This window comes from Lagopus muta, chromosome 1 (assembly GCF_023343835.1).
Source record: "Lagopus muta isolate bLagMut1 chromosome 1, bLagMut1 primary, whole genome shotgun sequence".
Lineage (NCBI taxonomy): Eukaryota > Metazoa > Chordata > Aves > Galliformes > Phasianidae > Lagopus > Lagopus muta.
Genome location: NC_064433.1, coordinates 191,268,687 through 191,288,058, shown reverse-complemented (window position 1 = coordinate 191,288,058; position 19,372 = coordinate 191,268,687). Strand labels below are relative to the sequence as shown.

The following is a 19,372-nucleotide window of genomic DNA, read 5'->3' as shown; positions in this document are numbered from 1 at the left end:
GAATAGCTGTAAATTTGCACACCTGGGAGATCTGTTCAGTGTCAGGATTTTAAACAAAGATTTTGGTGGTAAATTGTGAGTGATGTAGTCACCAGGAGAGCAAATAACAAAGGGGTTTGTGCCAGAAAAGAGCAATTTGACCAGCAGGACACTATCAGGAACATGAAGAAAGATTTAGAAAAATATACTTGTGTGTTGTCTTACAAACAAGCACCATCATCCATCACTTCTTTGGAGTATGAAAATGCCCTGAGGTGCTCTTCTGCTAAAGAGTGTTTTGTTGCCCCCAGAAAACCTATAATCAGTTTGCAGAAGCCATAAATAATATGGAAAGACAAGATGCAACTTAACATTGAAATGTTGCATCCCTGTTGGATTTTCTAAACGTCTATCATCAGCTTGGGCGCAAATGAGAAGGAATAGATACTGGATATTTGGAAAAGTTGCTCCTCCAAAAGAGCAGGGTGCCCTGGGAGGTGTCCCTGGAGGTGTTCAGCAACCCTTGGAGATGTGGCACGTAGGGACATGGTCAGTGGGAATGGTGGGATGGGTTGAGCTTGGTGATCTTAGAGGTCTTTTCCAACCTTAATGACCCTGTGATTAAATGAGACACAAGAGTTGACAGTTTGGGCCACTGCTAACTGAAGTGTGCCCAAGTGTGTCATGCTCTGAATGTCTTCCTGAGGCAGAGGCCATTCAGGACAGTCAGGGAGAACCCCATACTGTTGGATATGATGGGGTCAAGCCACTCCTAAAAGTTCACTAGCATCTTTCTTTGAGGATCCTTAGACCACAGTTTTCCCAACCACAGGACCTGTTCTTTCCCAGCCCTTGATTCAAGCCTTCATCCTTCTTCAGCAACAGGGATGAAGATACTCAATCAAAATCATCTGTTGTTCTGTCAGAAGACCTTGAGATTTGCTATTGCATTCCTGATGCATGCATGAGGTTCACACATCAATATTTGCCTATGAGTGCATAGGATTTGACAGGAAAACAAATTGCAGGGACCTTGACACACTGTTCTCTCCATTCGGTTGGCTGGATGTTAAATTTTCATGGTAGTCCATCTTTCTCATAAAAGTTGCCACGGGATGAAGGCACCATTAGCTCCCTAGACATGCTAATCCCAGCTGAACCAGTTTTACATTTCAAAGGTTTTTTCAATGTCTAGCCTCCTGTCTTACAGCTTAATCCTACTAACTCATGACCTATTCGTGCGAGATACAGAGAGCAGTTTAAATTTTTCCTCTGTTATGTATTTCACAACTGTCTGGATGACTGCTGTCTCTATGGAGTTCTTGGAAAGAGTGAGCACAAAATCCCATGTAATGGGAAACATTCAGCAAGGAGCCTTTCACAGAGCTCCAGTCTTTACCACAAACAAACCAACCAAGCTGTCATCTTGGTATCATCTCTAGGAATTGGACTCAGTCATCCTTATGGGTCCCTTCCAACTTGGGATATTCTGTGATTCTTTGCTCTTGACCAGACACCTCCTTTTAGCATGAGATGATGTGAGGATGCCAGCTTGGGGATTCCACATTCAGACCTCAGAGCCCTCAGTGTTCAAAGGGTTCATCTTGTCACAGGGCTGCGTCCCCAAATAAAGTCCTGGTGGCACCCATCACTTGCCAGCCTTCAGGGAACAACACTTAGGAAGCTTAACCTTATGAGTCTACACCATGGAATATGAACCTTTGGAGCTGTTTATAAGGAGCATTCTTTCCCTCCAACAAGGACCATCTAGGAGATACGGTTGACATCCTCCCATGACCCTCCATCCTTGCCTATAGTCTTCCAGTTGTAGTATGGCATTCAGAAGCCATGGGAACATCTCTTTGAAGGTCTGTCTGAATCTGCAGTGCCTCAGATCACATTAAACACAAAATGCACAAGCCTCTGATCCTAATAAAGATAATATCCCTTCTTCTGGATCGATCAACCAGCTAAAGGGCAAACAACATTGCAACATATGGCAGAGTCCAGAAGTCTTCGATAGAAACTGGAGCAGCTCAGTCATTACTAGTACATAACAAGAGGCTTCACAGCACTTGCATTGAGATTTGAAGCAGTGCTCCTAAAACTCAGAGGCTGTCTGCAACTGTGCTCATCCCCACCAGGCAAAGGTACATGACTGGAGAGGGGTGACTGCAAACCCTAAACCCATTCACTGGGAAAGACAAAGGAGTAAAGAGCAAGCAGGAAAACATACATCAGGAGGAGAGCAAAGTTTAGGGCTTAGTAAGTGAGCTGTGAAAGCTGTAACACATGTTTTACAGCTCTACATGCCCAGGAGACCTCAGGTCTTTCTCTAGCAAACAGACATTGCTTGCTCACTGATAAGGGTCCCCACAACTGCAGGCAGTGGATCAGGGCTGCCCCGTTCCCACTGCTTGACAGAGGGTGAGGAAAAGTATGAGAAATCATCCAGGAGTGGTGGAGGGAGGAGATGGAGGAAAAAAATGGGAAACATTCTGCATGACCCGAATGCAAAGGCACTGCAAGAAGAGTTGCTTGGGAGTCAAGAGTATGAGCAAGGAGAGGGTCTTTGTCTTTATTTCATATATATCTTTCCCTCTCCTCTCCTCTCCTCTCCTCTCCTCTCCTCTCCTCTCCTCTCCTCTCCTCTCCTCTCCTCTCCTCTCCTCTCCTCTCCTCTCCTCTCCTCTCCTCTCCTCTCCTCTCCTCTCCTCTCCTCTCCTCTCCTCTCCTCTCCTCTCTTTCCCTTCCCTTTTTCCTTTCTGTTCCTTTCCTTCCCCGTCTTTCTTTATCTTTCTTCGTCTTTTCTTGATCTTACTGCCATCTGTAAGTGATTTGAAGAGAAAATGAACCTCATGCCAAGGCAGGGATGTGCCCCAAGCCTGAGCTGAGCCTTCCCAACACCCACAGTCCTTTGCATGAAGGTGTAGATGACAGCAAAGACCCCCCAGTGCCACCCCACCACTCTCCAGGGGCATCACATCCTGCCCTTCCACCTGGGAGTCTCCAAATGCATCACACCAACAGACTGGAAGGAGAAAAAACAGCCTGCAGGATGCTGCTGGCTGGTCACCATCACCACAAGCTGCACACAGCCAGAAGATCTCAGCAAAGAGCATAACTGAATCTCCATTTCCACCCTAAGGATCTGGATCACAGCCCTAGATCACCTCTTCTTTTACTGCCATCTTCTTCCAGTTTCTTTTCAGATAATTTAGGAGGTTTTACATAGGAAAAGAAGAAATTTTGTATAAAACATGACTAGTCATAATCTTCCTGTGATATGGGATATACTCTCTATCCTTTCCTTTCTGTGGCAGGTAATAATTATAATTTATCACTAAGACTTTCAACAGTTTCTACATAAGCCCTAATTATACCTTCCTTCTGTGTGGGATCCCAGTATGTGCAGCTCAAAATGAATTTCTCATGGGTTGAATAGCAGCTGGATCAAAGCAGAAGATCACAGTCCTTAGTGCAAAGAAAACATAGAATCATAGAATCATTAAGGTTGGAAAGATCACTAAGACCACCTAATCCAACCTTCAACCCATCAGCACAACACCTCTAACCCATGTCACTCAATATGACATCCACTCTACTTGAACACCTCCAGGGACAGTGACTTCACCACCTCCTTGTGCAACTCGTTCAGTGCCTCGCCACTCTTTCTGAGAAGAAATGTCCCCTAATATCCAACCTGAGTTTCCCCTGGTGCTATTTAAATGCCATTACCTCTCATCTTTTTGAAACGATTGGGCTTACCAGGGGAAGTAACATGTGAATCAGAAGTAATAGGGGCTAATGAGGAATAATCGTTCCTCTGGCCTCCAGAACAATACCTTTTTCACTTTTTTCATTCATTTAATGTGCTGTTGTACACTTCCACTGTGGTTTTCAAAGCTGTGTGAAGGTTTCCACCTAGGTTAATGCCCTGCAATTCGTAATATGTCACCGCAAATTAAACAGACTCAAAAAGCCAAGCCTGCTTCAAACAAATTAACCTGCAAATACAGATGAACCTTTGCATCTCTTGGGGTTGCAGAGGATTTTTTGGACTCTATTCTGGAGGGACCATCACAGGAAATAACAGTCTGAAGCTGAATCATGTTTCTGCACAAAGCACTTCTTCCAAAATTGTTCAGTCTCCGTATTCCTGCAGGGAACCTCTCTCAACATGTTCTTGTGTTTGGAGCACGTGTGCCCCCAGTATTCACTCCCTGGGGATGACTCATTGTTCACAATCAGTTGCAGAAACCTCATTTAATCATAATCACCACCATTAGAAATTACAGCTGTTTTGCTTCATCTTCAAAGCACTTTACAGGCTGTGTTAACAAATGCATGCCCAGGAAATTATTGGCCAAACCTCAGAGCGTTTGCAATGGATTTTGTACAAATGCTTTCAGTTTTGTGTGGAAACAAGCAAGGGGAAATCATCATGTCTGCAAAAGGGTCACATGGTGTTACAGTAGATTTTCCCTTGCTTGCTAGGAGCAAAACGAGGATAAAGCCAGGGAATAGTAGCTTAAAAAAAATTGAAGAGGAAGAAGAAAGAGGAATAATGTTGAATAAAGAAGAAAGTAATGGAAGGAAAGGGAAAGAAAGGGAAAGGGAAAGAAAGGGAAAGAAAGGGAAAGGGAAAGAGAAAGGGAAAGAGAAAGGGAAAGAGAAAGGGAAAGAGAAAGGGAAAGAGAAAGGGAAAGAGAAAGGGAAAGAGAAAGGGAAAGAGAAAGGGAAAGAAAGGGAAAGAAAGGGAAAGAAAGAAGGGTTGAAGAAAGACTTTTCACAAATGCCACGTCTTTGGCTGTACCCATGTGCATTCCTGACCCTTATTAGACGGGTTCTAATTCCTGACCCTTATTAGATGGGTTACCAAAAGTGTAACTTCGGTTCAGCAAAGGTTGACACACCGCCTGATTCTCTTCTTTTGCAAGGAATGAAGACACGAGACTGGCACATACAGAGATGGTTTCAGCTTGGGGAAGTTTCTTTTGAGGAAGAATAGAAGGTAATTCACACCCCAGGGCCTAGTTTTAATTATTTTTGACTGATAGCTTCCTTATAAAGAGGTCCACCCAGATCACTGCTGTTCATCTGGAAACGGGCTTTCCAGGCCTGCCTACCAAACCTCCTTCTAGAAGATTCCACCTCCCCATCTGCCCTCCAGGGAGTCCCAACTGTCCTTCCAGAAACTTCCATGGCACCTCTCAAGTGAAGGTAGCCACCAAGAGCCATCAGTCCATCTTGGTGGCCTCCAGCCCACACCAGCCTCAGTCCCCACAGCCTGCAGGACAAAGGCACAACCCCTCCATCACCGTGGGATCAGGTAGGGATGAGCAGGAAGGACACCAGCCCCTGCCATGGGACTCACTGCCCCAAGGAAGAGATGCTGCAGCACCAAGAGGACAAAACCTGTGTCCATCTCAAGGTATTCTCCAAGCCCAAAGCAATAGTAATTACTGTCAATTTTATTGATGATAACAGGAGAGGAAACTCTGGCTGAAGACAACAAAGAAGTCTTCAAATCTTACAACAAACACTGATCTGAGCACAGGAGATCTTTATACCTTAACTTTTTTTTTTTTTTTTTTCCCCCATAGTTTCCCATGCACAAAAATGTGGATAGGACCCAGTTTAGACCATGGAAGGGCCTGAAAAGCTATCAGAGCTCTCAAAAACAACAACAACAACAAACTTTATATATATAAAACACTGATACTCCCCTATATGAAATGGCTACATGAATAACGTGCTTTTCAGGACCTGCTTTCCCAGGGTGTTCACACAGCTCCCAGTACAGCAAAGCTCTGATCCAGAGGCAGGTCCCACTCATGTAACACATGCAGTACTACTGCAGAAAAGCCCAACATAAAAACACAACGTAGGAAAAACGTGAAGCAAATGATTTTTTCCAAATGGAAAGAGTAATTACTTTAGTAGAAGCAGTAATTACTTTATTAACATTTTCTTGCACCCAAGCAGGTGTCATACTATACAGATCCTAGAGAAGGGTAGATAAGTTATACTGTAGAGAGAGCAAAGTGGGTCTATGAAAGCACAAGATTAGGTGTAGTACCACAGGGCAGATCCATTCTGTAAACCAGGGCTGTGTGGTAAAGACTCCAGTTGCAACAACCACTGGGATCATGTTCCCAAAAATTCCTTCCAGGCTTTCTGAATACACAGAAAGAAGGGTTGAGAATTTCCCATCCAAGCAGCTGAAGAGTCACATGCAATGCTGGAGTGCAAGTAGATGAGTAAGGACAGAAAGAATTTGATTGCTTCAAGTGAGGAAGGAAATGTGTGACGTTAAAGCTTCTATTAATGCTGATTCATTAATGGGATTATCCTGAAGTGCCCTATAAATGTGATAAACCATCAGATTTGGGGTCAGGACCCTAAGGAGGTTGTTATCTGCTAGACCAGAGCTTGGGGTGAGAGTTGAACCTCCCTACATCCGAGTCAACCCCACTAGGTGCACAGAGCATTTATCACGTAGAGTAGTGAAGAGTATTCTGTAGCACATGCATTTCCTTGGTGTGGTGGGATACCATCACCACTTGGTCTTTCCTGTAAACCTCTCGGGAAATCTGGAGATGCTCAAAGTTACAGCTTTGCTTTATACATGGGGAATATGAGGCATGGAGAGCAGCCCAGATGGTCCAGATCAACAACCAGGCAAACAGCAATAGCACAGTATTGTTAAATTAGGCATAAAATGCATTACAAGTCAGAAGCTGTTTAGACTGAGGGCTTATTAAGACCTTGCACAATTAACAGATTGGTGGCCAGCCCCAAAACATCCCAAAACAGCCAAAGCATGGATCCACTGCACAGAGATCAGTGGAACACAAGAGTTGCTTTGGTCCTGTTGGTGGGCCACCAGCAGTTCCTTTCCTCTGATTTTGACCCTGAGCTCCTTCATATAACTGATTTACAAGTTTGGCTTAACATAGAACAACAGAATGGTTTGAGTTAGAAGGGAACTCAAAGCCCACCCAGCCCCCCAACCCCCCATAGGCAGGGACACCTCCTTTCAGACCACGTTGCCCAAAAACCCATCCAACCTATCCTTGAGCATTCTGCCAAAGATGGGGAATCCACAGTTTCTCATGGCTGTGTGTTGCTGGCAGTGGTGGCTTTGCTCCATGTCCTGCCCATGCAGGATTCAGCTCCGTCCCATGGGCTTTGCCCCAGGAGGCCTTCAGCTTTCTAAGAAGTCTCTCTCCCACCACTGAACAGCAACTGTGGGATGGCAAAAAAAAGTGCTCCCAATAGCTCAAACCGAGCCAAGTGCTTGGAGGAAGGAGGAGGAACGAATCACTTGGAGGAAAATTCTTTTTTCAAAAAAGGAGCTCAGAAAGGAGGGAAACATTTCTTTGAAGATAAATCCCACTTTGTGCAGTTCAGCATGTCCTGGCTCAGCTCCCTCCCTGCTCCTGTGAATTCCTGAGCTGCTCTTTGTGCTGTGCTGCTGAGGGATGACGATAAGATTGGGACACAGCATGGGGGACCCTCTGCTTCCCCCCAGCTCCGGCCCCACTGAGGGCAGCACGTTGCCGCCAGCACCATCTCCAAGGGAAGACTTTGTCTGCCGGCCAAAAGGGAGGAAGAAAAGAGGTCTGCAGATCACATACCTCTGTCGGCAGCACTGCAGAGTGCTATTCAGCCTGGACAAAGAATGGGGCCCCTGGACGGTCATTTTTCCAAAACCCCCAGTACCAGCTCTCCCCAGGCTGCTGGAGTTAATAGGCTTAGAGCAAAATACCCCTGCAAGGAAGGGATGCTTTCCATGAGCTTTCTCTTTTACAGCATCTCTACGCATCAAGGCTGGCCCATTCTTATGCAGTTAAGATGCAGTTCTGCTGTTTCCAGAGCAAAACTCTTTCTATCTCATTAAACACTACTGCACCTTTGTATCTCAGTAAAGTTTTGAATGAACTTTGGAGTGAAAGGATTGTCTGACACTGAAGATCCACATTCTAGTTCCCCATCAGATTGCCCGGAGAGGTGATGGGTGCCCCATCCCTGCACTCAAGGTCAGGCTGGATGAGCTCTGAGCACCCAATGGAGCTGTGGGTGTCCCTGTTCATTGAGTGCTATAGCATGAATCCAGCCCAAGACGAAGGCGCTTTCATCACTCAAACTCAACAAGCCAATCCCAACACATCTTAAATAACATCTGCACCCTGGGCTTACTGAGTTGTCTTTATATAGGTATGGTACTCCGTTACCAAAGGGCACTGCTACATAGAAGACCACCCCATAGGAAAGCTCAGAGCAGGCAGTCAGGCATCAGCTGATGAGATAAGGAAAGTGTTTCCCAGGATCTGGGAGAGCCAGGCACTACCAGGCACATGATGGACTTTGCCCTGTTGTAGTGCCTTGTATTCACAGAATGGCCAAAAAAATATATCCCCCCAAACAACATTCGCAATAACCCAAGAGGAGAGTGGGATAGGTGCAGTCTGATAGCAGCAGAGGGAAGAAGTCACAGGGGTGAAACACTGAAGTGGGGGTTGGATAATTTGGGGGAAGGAAAAGCAAACTGGTTTGGTGCCATTCACCAACATTACTTGCACAAACTGGGTTTCTCCCAACTAGAAAGTGTTAAAAACTTTTCAGGAGAGAGCCTGGTGACCCCACAGAACCTTTCTGACTGCCTTAAGGCATGAATCAATTAAAGCAATCATAGAGCAAAGGTTAATCAGTAGCAAGTACATCTTAAGAAATAGGCAGTCGTTTAAAAAGCAATTGCTCTTGCCAATTCTGCCAACTCCATCCCACTCCCCCCTCTCCTTTTCTGAAGTGCCTTTTATTTCTCAAACTCTGGAGGCTTTCCAAAACAAGTCCAGGATTAGGAGCAGGAAGGGACCAGCCAGAATCGTGCTCCAATCCTGACTCAAAACATTTCTATGCAAGCAATAAGACTCCATTGATGAGAAGCCGAAGGACAAGGCTTCTAATCTCTTTTCCTACAGCATCATATGTACTACCTAGATCACAACCACCCAAGCACTGGAGAGGATGTGAGCTGGGAGAATGAAAAATCCATCCAGAACCTTACAGCAGGTCCTCATCAAGCTTAGCACAGCACCTGTGGACATCACAAAGGCCTATAGGGCAATTAGGGGCAGGAGAGAAGGACAGGTATGAAGCCAGGATCTGGGTAGGATAAGGTCATAGAATCATAGAAACATGAAGGTTGGAATGACCAATAAGATCATCTAGTCCAATCATCAACTGCTGTGTGTGGCTGCTCTAGATCATGTCACTCAATGTGACATCCACGCTTGTTTTGAAAACCTCCAGGAATGATGACTGTTCAGACCTCTAAGGACTCTCCTTCCCTCTTTTTTCCTGGAGGGTACAAAGACAAGATGAAATGCCACAGAAATGCCACATGAGCCAATGTTCTGCTGGTGAGGAGTTGCAGGGAACAAGGACCAAGACCACCCTCTCTACACAAGGGATGTTGCCAAACAACAAACCCTCAGCCACCAAAAAGCCAGCACACGAAGGATGAGGTGAGGATGAGATGCTGAAGGGATGAGCACCTGCAGGCAGCCTCCTCTGCTCCCCTGTGTGAGGTGTCCAAAGCTGGAACAGAGGCTGCAATGTGAAGCCAAGCCCAAGCTCAGGCTGGTGCAAAAGCATAGAATCACAGAACTATAGAATAGTTTGAGTTGGAAGGAACCTCAAAGATCATCCATTTCCAACCCCCTGCCATAGACAGGATTGCCAAGTATTAAATCAGGCTGTCCAGGGCCCCATCCACCCTGGCCCTAAACACCTTCAAGGATGGGGCATCCCCAAAATGGTCCAGGGTACATCAAAAGTACCATCTCCACGCTATTCTGTCTGTGTCACCTCCCTTTCCTTCTTCCTATTGAGACCTGGAGCCCATAGGATCTTGCCAACTTCTTCTCCTATTTATAGATCAGTCCAAACCCCTCATGTTTCCCATGCAAAGCTGCCAAATGGTCACTTGGCCATGGGGTGGGATTTGCTTCATCTCTCTGTTGATGCGCTGCCTCCTGAACCCATTGCCAAACAGCAACAGGTGTTTGCAAAACTTACTGCCCGAGGGCTACAAACTTAGAGAAACCATGTTTTCTGTTACAGTTCTGTTTTTATCACACTCAGCACCCATTTGCACACAGGTAGTCCTGCAACAAGCTGCCACTGAGTCTAAAGAGCTGCATTTTCATCACGCCAATGGCACATAAAGCCCACAAGACCCCATCCAGTCACCTCCCCAGTCTGATGCCATGCCATAACAAAGTCACAGGGCTGCTTGTGGAACCCAGTTTGTTGTATCTCATCAAAGTTTTCAAAGTTGCCTAGAAATCTCACACATCTTTTAAACATTTAAATAGCAAAGTTGGAAAGGAAGAGGCTTTGTCTCCTTTTACATCCAGAGGGGTTTTTTTAATTAAAATCCAGCTGGTCCCACAGCACTTTCTGCATTTTCTTTAGTGAAATGTAGCTAAACACTTGCAGCAGCTGTAGGAAATTACCTCCAGTCTCTCTTGCCCTTCCACCTGGAGTTTTGTGCCGGAGGATGAATGCAGAGAGACCCCATTGGGAGAGCAGGAATCCCAAAGTAAGGAGAAGGAATCAAGAGATGTACACTATAGGCTGGACCTCCAGCCAACCAGAACCTGCATTATCCAATCCAAACCCGTATTATCCAACTCAAACCCACATTATCCAACCCAAACTTGGCTCAGTACTGGTCCCCAGGTTTACAACAGCTCACCAAATCCAGATGTACACCTGCACCCAACGTCAAGGCTCCCAGCCTGGGAGCAGGGGACATGAGGGATGCGTCGGACCTGAGTGCCACTGCCTGCTCTCAGCCTCCCTGAATGGGTCGTGATTATTTGCAGCTGTTCCCAGATGTTCCCCTTCCACGGGTTATTTGTTCCCGGGACGACCTCCCCGTTCACACGCCATGGGAAGAAAGAGAGAGGCTCCTTTCTCCCGATTCCTATGGAAACAGCCCTTTATCCGAGAGGCATTAGGAATGCTCGCCCGCCGCTTCCCTCCCTCCAGCCCCACGGCCACCCACTGCTCATACCTCATCCCAGCTCTTTTCCTCCTCTCCACAGCACACAGCAAACTCATCTGAGAGAGAAGCCGGGCTGCTTAATGCCTTTTCCTCCCCAGAAAGCCACCAGAAACCCCCCAAATCGCAATAATCCCCTTTGCTCCCCCTTTGTTATCGATTCTCCCCATTCTCCAGCTTTTCAGGCTTTGTTTTTTCTACCCATGCAGAAAACGGTTCGGTCGCATCACTGCTGGATACCAAACAACGCTCCCAAAACTCTGAAGAATTAAAGAAAAGTCATCAAAATCCCCCCGCTGTGGTGCTAACTTTCAGGCAGGCGGGGATGAGGTGGAGGGATGCATTTCACCAAAGATCATCATTAGAATGAGGATGCTGGAAGGAGCTCACCTCAGCAGGGTGCACGTGGAGGGGTATTCCTGCCCTCTGCCACACTTGGCTGACGGTGTCCTTTGCTCGTGACACTCCTGGTCCCGAATGGTGGCACGGCTCTGTGACACCCAGCATTAGAGAGGCTGCAGAGCCGTCCCTCCCACGGTAGGAGGGGCCACGTGAGGCTTAATAAATTCAGTCCTGAAGGCTGGGAGAATTGAAATCCCATCACGGGACGCGGGCAGCCACTCACCACACAGCCCTGAGAGAAATTAGGTGAGTCCAGGTTAGGTTCATCCCACGCAGAATGTGAGAACCTGGTGCTAAAATGCTGCTCCAGCAGAACGGGGGTGTCTGCAGGATGGGGATCGAGGAAATATCCCAAATATTTGGGCAAGATGCATCAGCGCTGATCCTCAGCATCCTCTGGGAGAGCATTTCCTGCATCTGTGAGCCTCAGGCAGAAATCCGCTGCACACCATTTCTGAACAGCTCCAGACACAAACCGTGCTTTTAAAAATATTTATTTATTTATTTTCAGTGCTTTGGGGACTTTAATAACTTAATCCTATTAGAGACATAACTTCCTTCGGAGGGGGGTGAGGGGCAGATCAGTGTAACAAAAGCATTTTGTGCGGTTGAATTTTGTAACTTCCAACTCGCCGTCGCCACAGGGGAGGCAGCTGTGAAGTTTCTCAGGCTGCACAGCTCACCTTACACAGCTCCTCCTTCTCCTGCAAAGCTCTTTCATAGTATCGTAGAATCATTAAGGTTGGAAAAGACTGCTAAGATCAAGTCCAGCCCCAACCCATCACCACCATGCCCACTGACCGTGTCCCTAAACCATGTGCCTCTTTGCTGCACAAGAGGCCAAAAAAATATCCCCCCAATCCCAAAAGAATGCTAGAAACACCACCAATGTAGACCTGTCATCCATCATCTCTTACACTGGGGTTTTTCTTGTTGGATGAAGAGATGGATCCAAAGGTCCCTCAACAGCAGACTCAGCAAAGTACCTTAAAGAGTGGGGAAGGAGAGGGCAGAAATGACAATCTTTTAGGCAGTCCATGTTGTTGCGGGGATTAACTCTCAATTAGAAGATGGGTCACAGAGATAAACAGCCTGATTCGCTCTGAAACCTGATGACAGGATTCAGAGCAGGCAGAGGGCATTGAACTCTTCCACTGTAAAAGCAGTACTGATAATTCCTAGATAGCACTAGATCCCACAGTACCATCATTTTCCTTCGGAGTTGGAACATCAAAGGAGTGAAGGAACCACAAGCTATGCAATGAATGCAGAAGCAGATGGTTTTAGTGCAGGCTGTCTTGGGGCTAAAACTCGGATGGAGTCGATCAAGGAATCATAGACTCATTAAGGCTGGAAAAGACCTCTAAGATCCCCAAGTCCAACCCCAACCCACCCCACCATGCCCACTAACCTCATCCCTCAGTGTCACATCCCTCATCCCCCAGTTCTTGAAAACCTCCTGGAACGGTGACTCCACCACTCCCTGCCTGTTCCAATCCATTACCACCCCTTGCAATTAGAAATTTGTTGTAATATCCGACCTGAACCTCCCCTGCTGCAACTTGAGGCCATTCCCTCTCATCCTGTCAAATACTCCTGTTTCCTTCCCAAAAACAACAGCGTGGTTTTGCATCCTGCCCTTCCTTCTGGGGGCAGACTCAAAGCCCTCTGCGCTGCAGTTTGCTCACTCTTTGGTATCTCCAGCTCAGAGTCCAGTGCCTTATCTCAACTAGAACACCCTTGCCCCACACTCCCACCTGTCCCAGCCCTGCCACCAGCTGTCACTGAAGCACAGCTGGGTGATAACTGTGCTCCACGTGATGGACCTCATCCAAACCAGTACCGAAATGAGATCTGCCACCAGCAAGCCCAGCCTTGAGGTTTATGAGCCCATAAAGGCAGTATCTGCAGGGACCTGGTGTTGTAGAAACCCCGCTCAGGGACATCAGCCTTGAACTCAGGTGAGTTGTGCATCTGAAGATAAAACCATGGAGAATGGCACAAACAGGGAGTGCCGGAGCAGGGATGTCTCCTCCCTCAGGTATCAGCCAGGACGAAGAGTCCAGGGCTGCATTTGGGTGAAAAATATATAGATTCATGTCCTGCCACCTCTGACTTGGGATGTGTGTCCTGTCTGCTGCTCTGTGCTCTATAGCATTGCATACAGAGCAGCAGACCCATGCAGGGAGCAAGATCCCTGCAAGGTGAACCATAGAAACTGTGGCATTTATGGCACTGATGTTTATAGGAGCAGCACAGGAAGGGGGGACTTCAGCCCTTGCATCATGCAGCCCAGCACAATACCCAGACACAGGGAGCACAGCTACAGACTGTGGTGTGGCCAGGGGAGATTTTACACTGTGCCCCAAAACCTCCATCCCACTGCAGCAAACTCTGCCTCTTGCAGTTGCAGCAGCTCCATTTTCTATTCTCTTCCATTGGTGCTGCGTGCAGTGTGGACCAGTTTATGTGGCATGATATAAAGAGGGTAAGTGCCTGTCCTCTCATTTCTTCTTCCATATTTCATGGCTATCCTTTATACTACGGGATCATGTTGCTCTTTCCCAGCAGAAATGAGGGTTGGTGATGAAAGACGTGCAAGCTGAGTTAACCCAAGGAGGGCTCGGAGAAGCAGATGCAAGGAGCAGTGAGGAAAAGCTTGGGGAAATGCCAAATGTTTCTACACCTTAGCAAAGCAGTGTGGGAAACGATGCAGGTACCTCTCTTCTGTGTCAGTCCAGCCCCCAGGAGCAGCTTTTGAGCATTTCAGCTCTGCACTGGAGAGAAATTGGTGGATTACCACCTGCCCAGTGCCCTTTATAGCATGATCCCAGTGCACTCAAGTCCTGGATGCTATTGCAGGACAATGGCTTTGATGGCAAGTAGGGTAAATAGCCACAAAGTTGTGCAGGTCCAAACCAAAGGGTTTGGGACACAAGATGTAGGGTAAGAGATATTTCGTGGTTGTTAGGAGAGAATGTTGAGCAGTGCCCCTGTATTGCAAAGGGACTCCCAGGGAACAAGCTCTGCTACAGACCTGTCATTTGGGTCCTGTCCAAGTCGTTTCCAGGTCCATTGGGAATCACAGAATCCTGTCCTCAATGGATCACAGGATGAAGTGGGGGAGAGAGGTTTCCCTGGCAGCAAATCCCACCTCAGCAATAACCCAGTGTTCATGCGATGGTTCCTTCCTGGGCAGGTTTGCACTCCTCCAAACATGGGGACACCAAGGTTGGCATTATAGGATCATTAAGGTTGGAAATGACCTCTAAGATCACCAAATCCAACTCCAACTCATCCCACCATGCCCACATACCACGTCCCTCAGAGCCACATCTCCACAGTTCTTGAACACCTCCACGGATGGTGACTCCACCACCTCCCTGGGCAGCCTGTGCCACTGCATTGCCACTCTTTCTGAGAATGAACTTTTCCTCTTACCCAACCTGACCCATTCCTGGTGCAACGCAAGGCCATCACCTGCCATCCTATCACTGTTACCTGGGAGTAGAGGCCAACCCCATCTCACCACAACCTCCTTTCAGGAGGTGGCCTTCAGCCTTCAGGTGATGAGTATGGTAGACAGTTCCATTGGAAGGGACCTTCAAAAATCACCACTTCAGAGCTAGCCAAAAGCCAGCAAACTTTTGAGGTGCACTCACGCCTGGCATCCAGGTCACTGATAAAAATGTTGAAAAGTTGGGAACGGAGGACACAGAGCGATGATGGGGGAACTCTGGGACAAGGGGAAATCGTTTCAAGGTAAAAGAGAGAGATTTGGATTGGATGTAAGTAAGAAGTGTTTTACAGTAAGGGTAGCGAGGCACTGGCACAGGTTGCCCAGAGAGGTGGTGGTTCCCCGTCCCTGGGGATACTCAAGGTCAGGCTGGATGGGGCTCTGAGCACCTGATGGAGCTGTGGGTGTCCCTGTTCAGTGTAGAAGAACTGGATTACATGGCCTTAAATGTCTTTTCCAACTGAATCAATTCTGTGATTCTGTGATTCTAGGACAGCCCTTTTACACCTGCTGCTATGCACCAGCTGCCCTCAGCATGCAGCCCACAAACTTCGAGCTTTGCAGTGGAAATTGGGAAATGTAAAGAGAAATGCATCCCCAGTGCAGCTACCAGGAGAGGGCATTACAGCCGCAGGAATGGGAAAGGAGCAGCCTGAGCAGCCTCTAAATTCTCCCCAGACGTGAGCCTGGCGACCAAAACCTGGAATTGCTCTCGGTGCTAAAAATCAGGGATGCAGAAAAAACATCGACGGCATGGGGGGATAACGAACCCGTTGTACCTACCGGCATCAATTCTCCTAGTATTCATTTCCCCCTTTTTTTCTCCCATATAAACGAAGATCTGCAGAAAAAACCGTAAAGATTTAGATGCCAGCTTGCTGTCTGGCTCAGAGCTAAAGTTGTGTGTTCCCCAGAGCTTCTCCTCTGGCTTCCACCCTTTCCCATTTCACACTAATCCTGCTCTAACACAAGGCATCGCCTCTCCTTAAAGCTTAGCAATAGGTGGGGCTGTGCTGGAGCCACACAGGATCTAAAAGGCCAAAACACTGCATTTAGGTATGAAAAAGTCAAAGTTCAGAAGTTTGGAGTAGGTGCCACCTCCAAAGAAATGCACGTTGAGTTGCCATTGTGGAATATACATGATCCCCAATCTGGCAGCACAGCCATGCATAGCCACCAAACACCAACCCAGTCACCTGTTTTATGTGCACATTTTGGGGGAGGACACACAGCAGGACCACCAGTCTGCCAGGTACCAAACCTTCTGTAGTTTTACAGGGGGAGGAAGAAGAGGATGAGGGGGTTGCAGCACCAAGCTGCTCTGGCTCTAACGAGATGAGGACATCAACAAGGGATGCTACCACATCTCAGCAGAGAATCCCAGCCACCTGGGCTGCTATTTTCCTACTCAAGAGACAGGAACCTTCATTTTTGTCCAAAGAGCTCTTGCAAAGCATCAGTTCTGGACACAGAGGAGGAATGTAAAAAGTAACCTGCAATTGCCTTATTCTAATTGGCTAGATCCCCTTTCAAGGCATTCCCCTTCCTTCCAGCTTCCTCTCTAACACACCAGGCTCAGCACCCCGACTTGAAAGAGCATGGCAGATCTCCACTCCTGGCAACCCTCACATTCCCAGGAGAATGACTTCCCACCAGCTTTGGTTTGTTGGGCTCCTGACACCCAGATCTGCCCAACAGCCACAACCAGACAGCCAATTTCAGAAGGGTTTTGGTGGTGGTGGACACATCCTGTCCAACCTGTGGTTGATCCAAGCTGCAATGAGGTACTTGTGCAAACCAACCTGTAGGTGAATTCTTTTCACCAGCCTCACCCTACTGATTCCCACAAGAAAAAGCAGTGCTGGAGGAAGCAGTTGTACGTATTCTCCTGAATCCTCCTGTTTCCTTCTCTGCATTAGGAGCCATGGACACCAAGTTCTACCTGGGAAGAAAACAAGCAACTGGCAAGCCAACATCCTCCACTTCTCCTCCTCAAGCTGTGGTCTAGATCCTCTTCCAGATATTTCTCAGAGCATTAATTGCTTCCAAATGAATTTGGATAAAGCAGCAGAAATCACATTTACTTCAACAGTTTTCAGTGTAAAATCACTTTGCTCTATCAAGTAAGATCTAATTAAAATAGACCAGAGAAACACAGCTTCTCTTCCAAACATCCCACTCATTTCTGCACACGTCGCTGAAACAAAGTGAAGTAGAAGCAGGTAATTCATTCGGGTTTTATTTAAGGTTTCAATTTTGTTTTCCAAACGGCTGAGCTGACCTCACACTTCAAACAAATTGGGCACCATTGGAGAGCGATGCCACGACAGTACGAAGAAAGAGGAGCAAACTTCCTACCTGATTTTATGGCCACAGCCCTCGTTATTTCCCAGCAAACACACGGATGATCTGCCCACAGGTCAATGCTGCAGTGGAGCAACAAAGCCTTCGCTGCAAACATGATCCCAAAGCACGGCAGCTGTCAACACGAACCCAAAGCAGTGCTGATGGTGCTGAATTGAAAGATGGGAATGAGTTTCTTGCCATACGCAGGAGCCTGATTTACATTTGCTTCTGTGTTCTCGTGTACCTGAAAAATCTGGCCTCTCTCCATTTCCTTGGCACAACAAGGCCACCTCTTCCATTCAAACATCCCCTTTTTCTTTCCAGCTGAAATTTGTTACTCTTGCCAACCTCCTGGATTGGCTCTAGTGGGATCCCCCCACTCCTTCCTGAATTTCCCCAGGGATTGTGGAACTGAGCTTTTAACCTCTACTTCTTCCTTGGACCAACACCACCTTCTGCTCCTTTTCCAGAGGCATCCATACTGTCTGCAAGTTTCCATCCAGCTCCCATACGTATTGCTGCTTTGTCCCCACTGGCACTTCATCTCCTCCTCGAGACCCCACATGTGATGCTGTGATCTGTCATTGGCTGCAAACGATGGGATCAGCCCTAGGACAGCAATGATCTTTGCACTTGATCCAGTGGGTTTCCAGCACCAAAATACATCCACAGGTTCTCTACTATGATGACAATGAGAAGCCATTGAGAAGTGTTGGTATTTCACACTAGGAAGATGAGCAGAGAATTGGACTTCATCTTTAACAATTTTAATTTCTTTGTTAAGAAATTAACAACTTTACAATTTTATAATAACTTCTAGACTTTTCTTTATGGTAACAGTGCACAGGTTGCCCAAAGAGGTGGTGGAGTCTTCTTCTACGGAGATATTCAAGACCCAGCTGGATGCCTACCTGTGCCACCTATGTAGAGTACTTGCAAGGGGGTTTGGACTCCATCTTTTGAAGTCCCTTCCAGCCCCTGTGTTTCTCTAATATTTAAATTATTATTGAGTGTACAAATAGAATTGCCAGCTCTTAGCTAAGAAAGATGCTCAAATATCTTCCCCCTGGGTCTTTGGTGTGAACCTTTCATTGTCTGCAAAGACTGGCAAATTTAAAAGCAAGTACCAACCTACCACTGGCCATTTCAGACCATTCTTGCTAAGTACTTTGCTGCAAATATCACCTATTGATACCAACCTGTGGTATTTTGAAAGACAGATGCATTAGGACAGCAATGGAAATCCCAGCTCTGAAGTGACTTTACATGTTTCAGGGTTGGTGGGATGGTGGAGATGGGTCAGCAGTTGGATTAGATGATCTCAGTGGTCTTTTCCAACCGTAATGATTCAGTGGTTTGTAAGCTGTAGTGCATTATACAACTTCTGCACCTAACCCGACAGACTTGCCTAAGATCCCTTAAAAAGGAACCAGGTTTTCAGAATGGATAGTCAAACAACTTCATATCGCATGTTCTAATATAGAAGAGAATCTAGAATTAATAATCAAATAAATAATTGAGGGCTGCGACAACAAGGGGCTCAGACTCGGTAGAATCAGTTCACACAGGTTCAAACAAATGAAAAACCAACAGGAAAGCCACCAAAGCAGCTCTCTAGTGAAAAGCTGTTCTCAAATCACAGCAGTCAAGATGTCTGCAGAAAAAATAAGCCACAGAGGTGACTTTCCAAGTCATTCAAGAGCTATTTAAGAGCTCTCGTTACGTGACAGGAATGTGCTACAAGAGCTGATACAGGTGCTGAAACCAGCTGATGGAATGGAGAAAAGGATGCATCTCAGAATGAAAAACATACCTAAATCCTCCTGAGCTTCAGGTAACTACAATTCTTATTTCTTTTAGTACGATATTTCTGTTAATTCAGAACTGGGGCCAGGCACATCACAGCAAGTTGACTTCTTTCTCATCACAGGTGGGTTAAAAAAAAAAAAGCCTGGGACAGGCTGATGCACCACTGACACTTCCTTACATCTCCCTTCCTCTTGAGCAGCTGGTAGAAACCAGCAAGGACCAATCCAAAAAGCTGAAGTTGA

At 46.8% G+C, this 19,372-nt stretch overlaps 1 protein-coding gene across 2 annotated transcripts in view; it reads right to left on the bottom strand.

Annotated features, from left to right (window-relative positions):
* The window catches only part of LOC125696817 (glycerophosphodiester phosphodiesterase domain-containing protein 5-like), a 33,888-nt gene extending 22,362 nt beyond the window's left edge, over nucleotides 1–11,526 (bottom strand). For both annotated transcript variants that reach the window (XM_048952954.1, XM_048952965.1), the window contains exon 1: nucleotides 11,447–11,526. The gene's annotated coding sequence lies outside the window, so the exon portion shown is untranslated. The remainder of the gene's footprint in view (nucleotides 1–11,446) is intronic.
* Nucleotides 11,527–19,372: the final 7,846 nt, after the last annotated feature.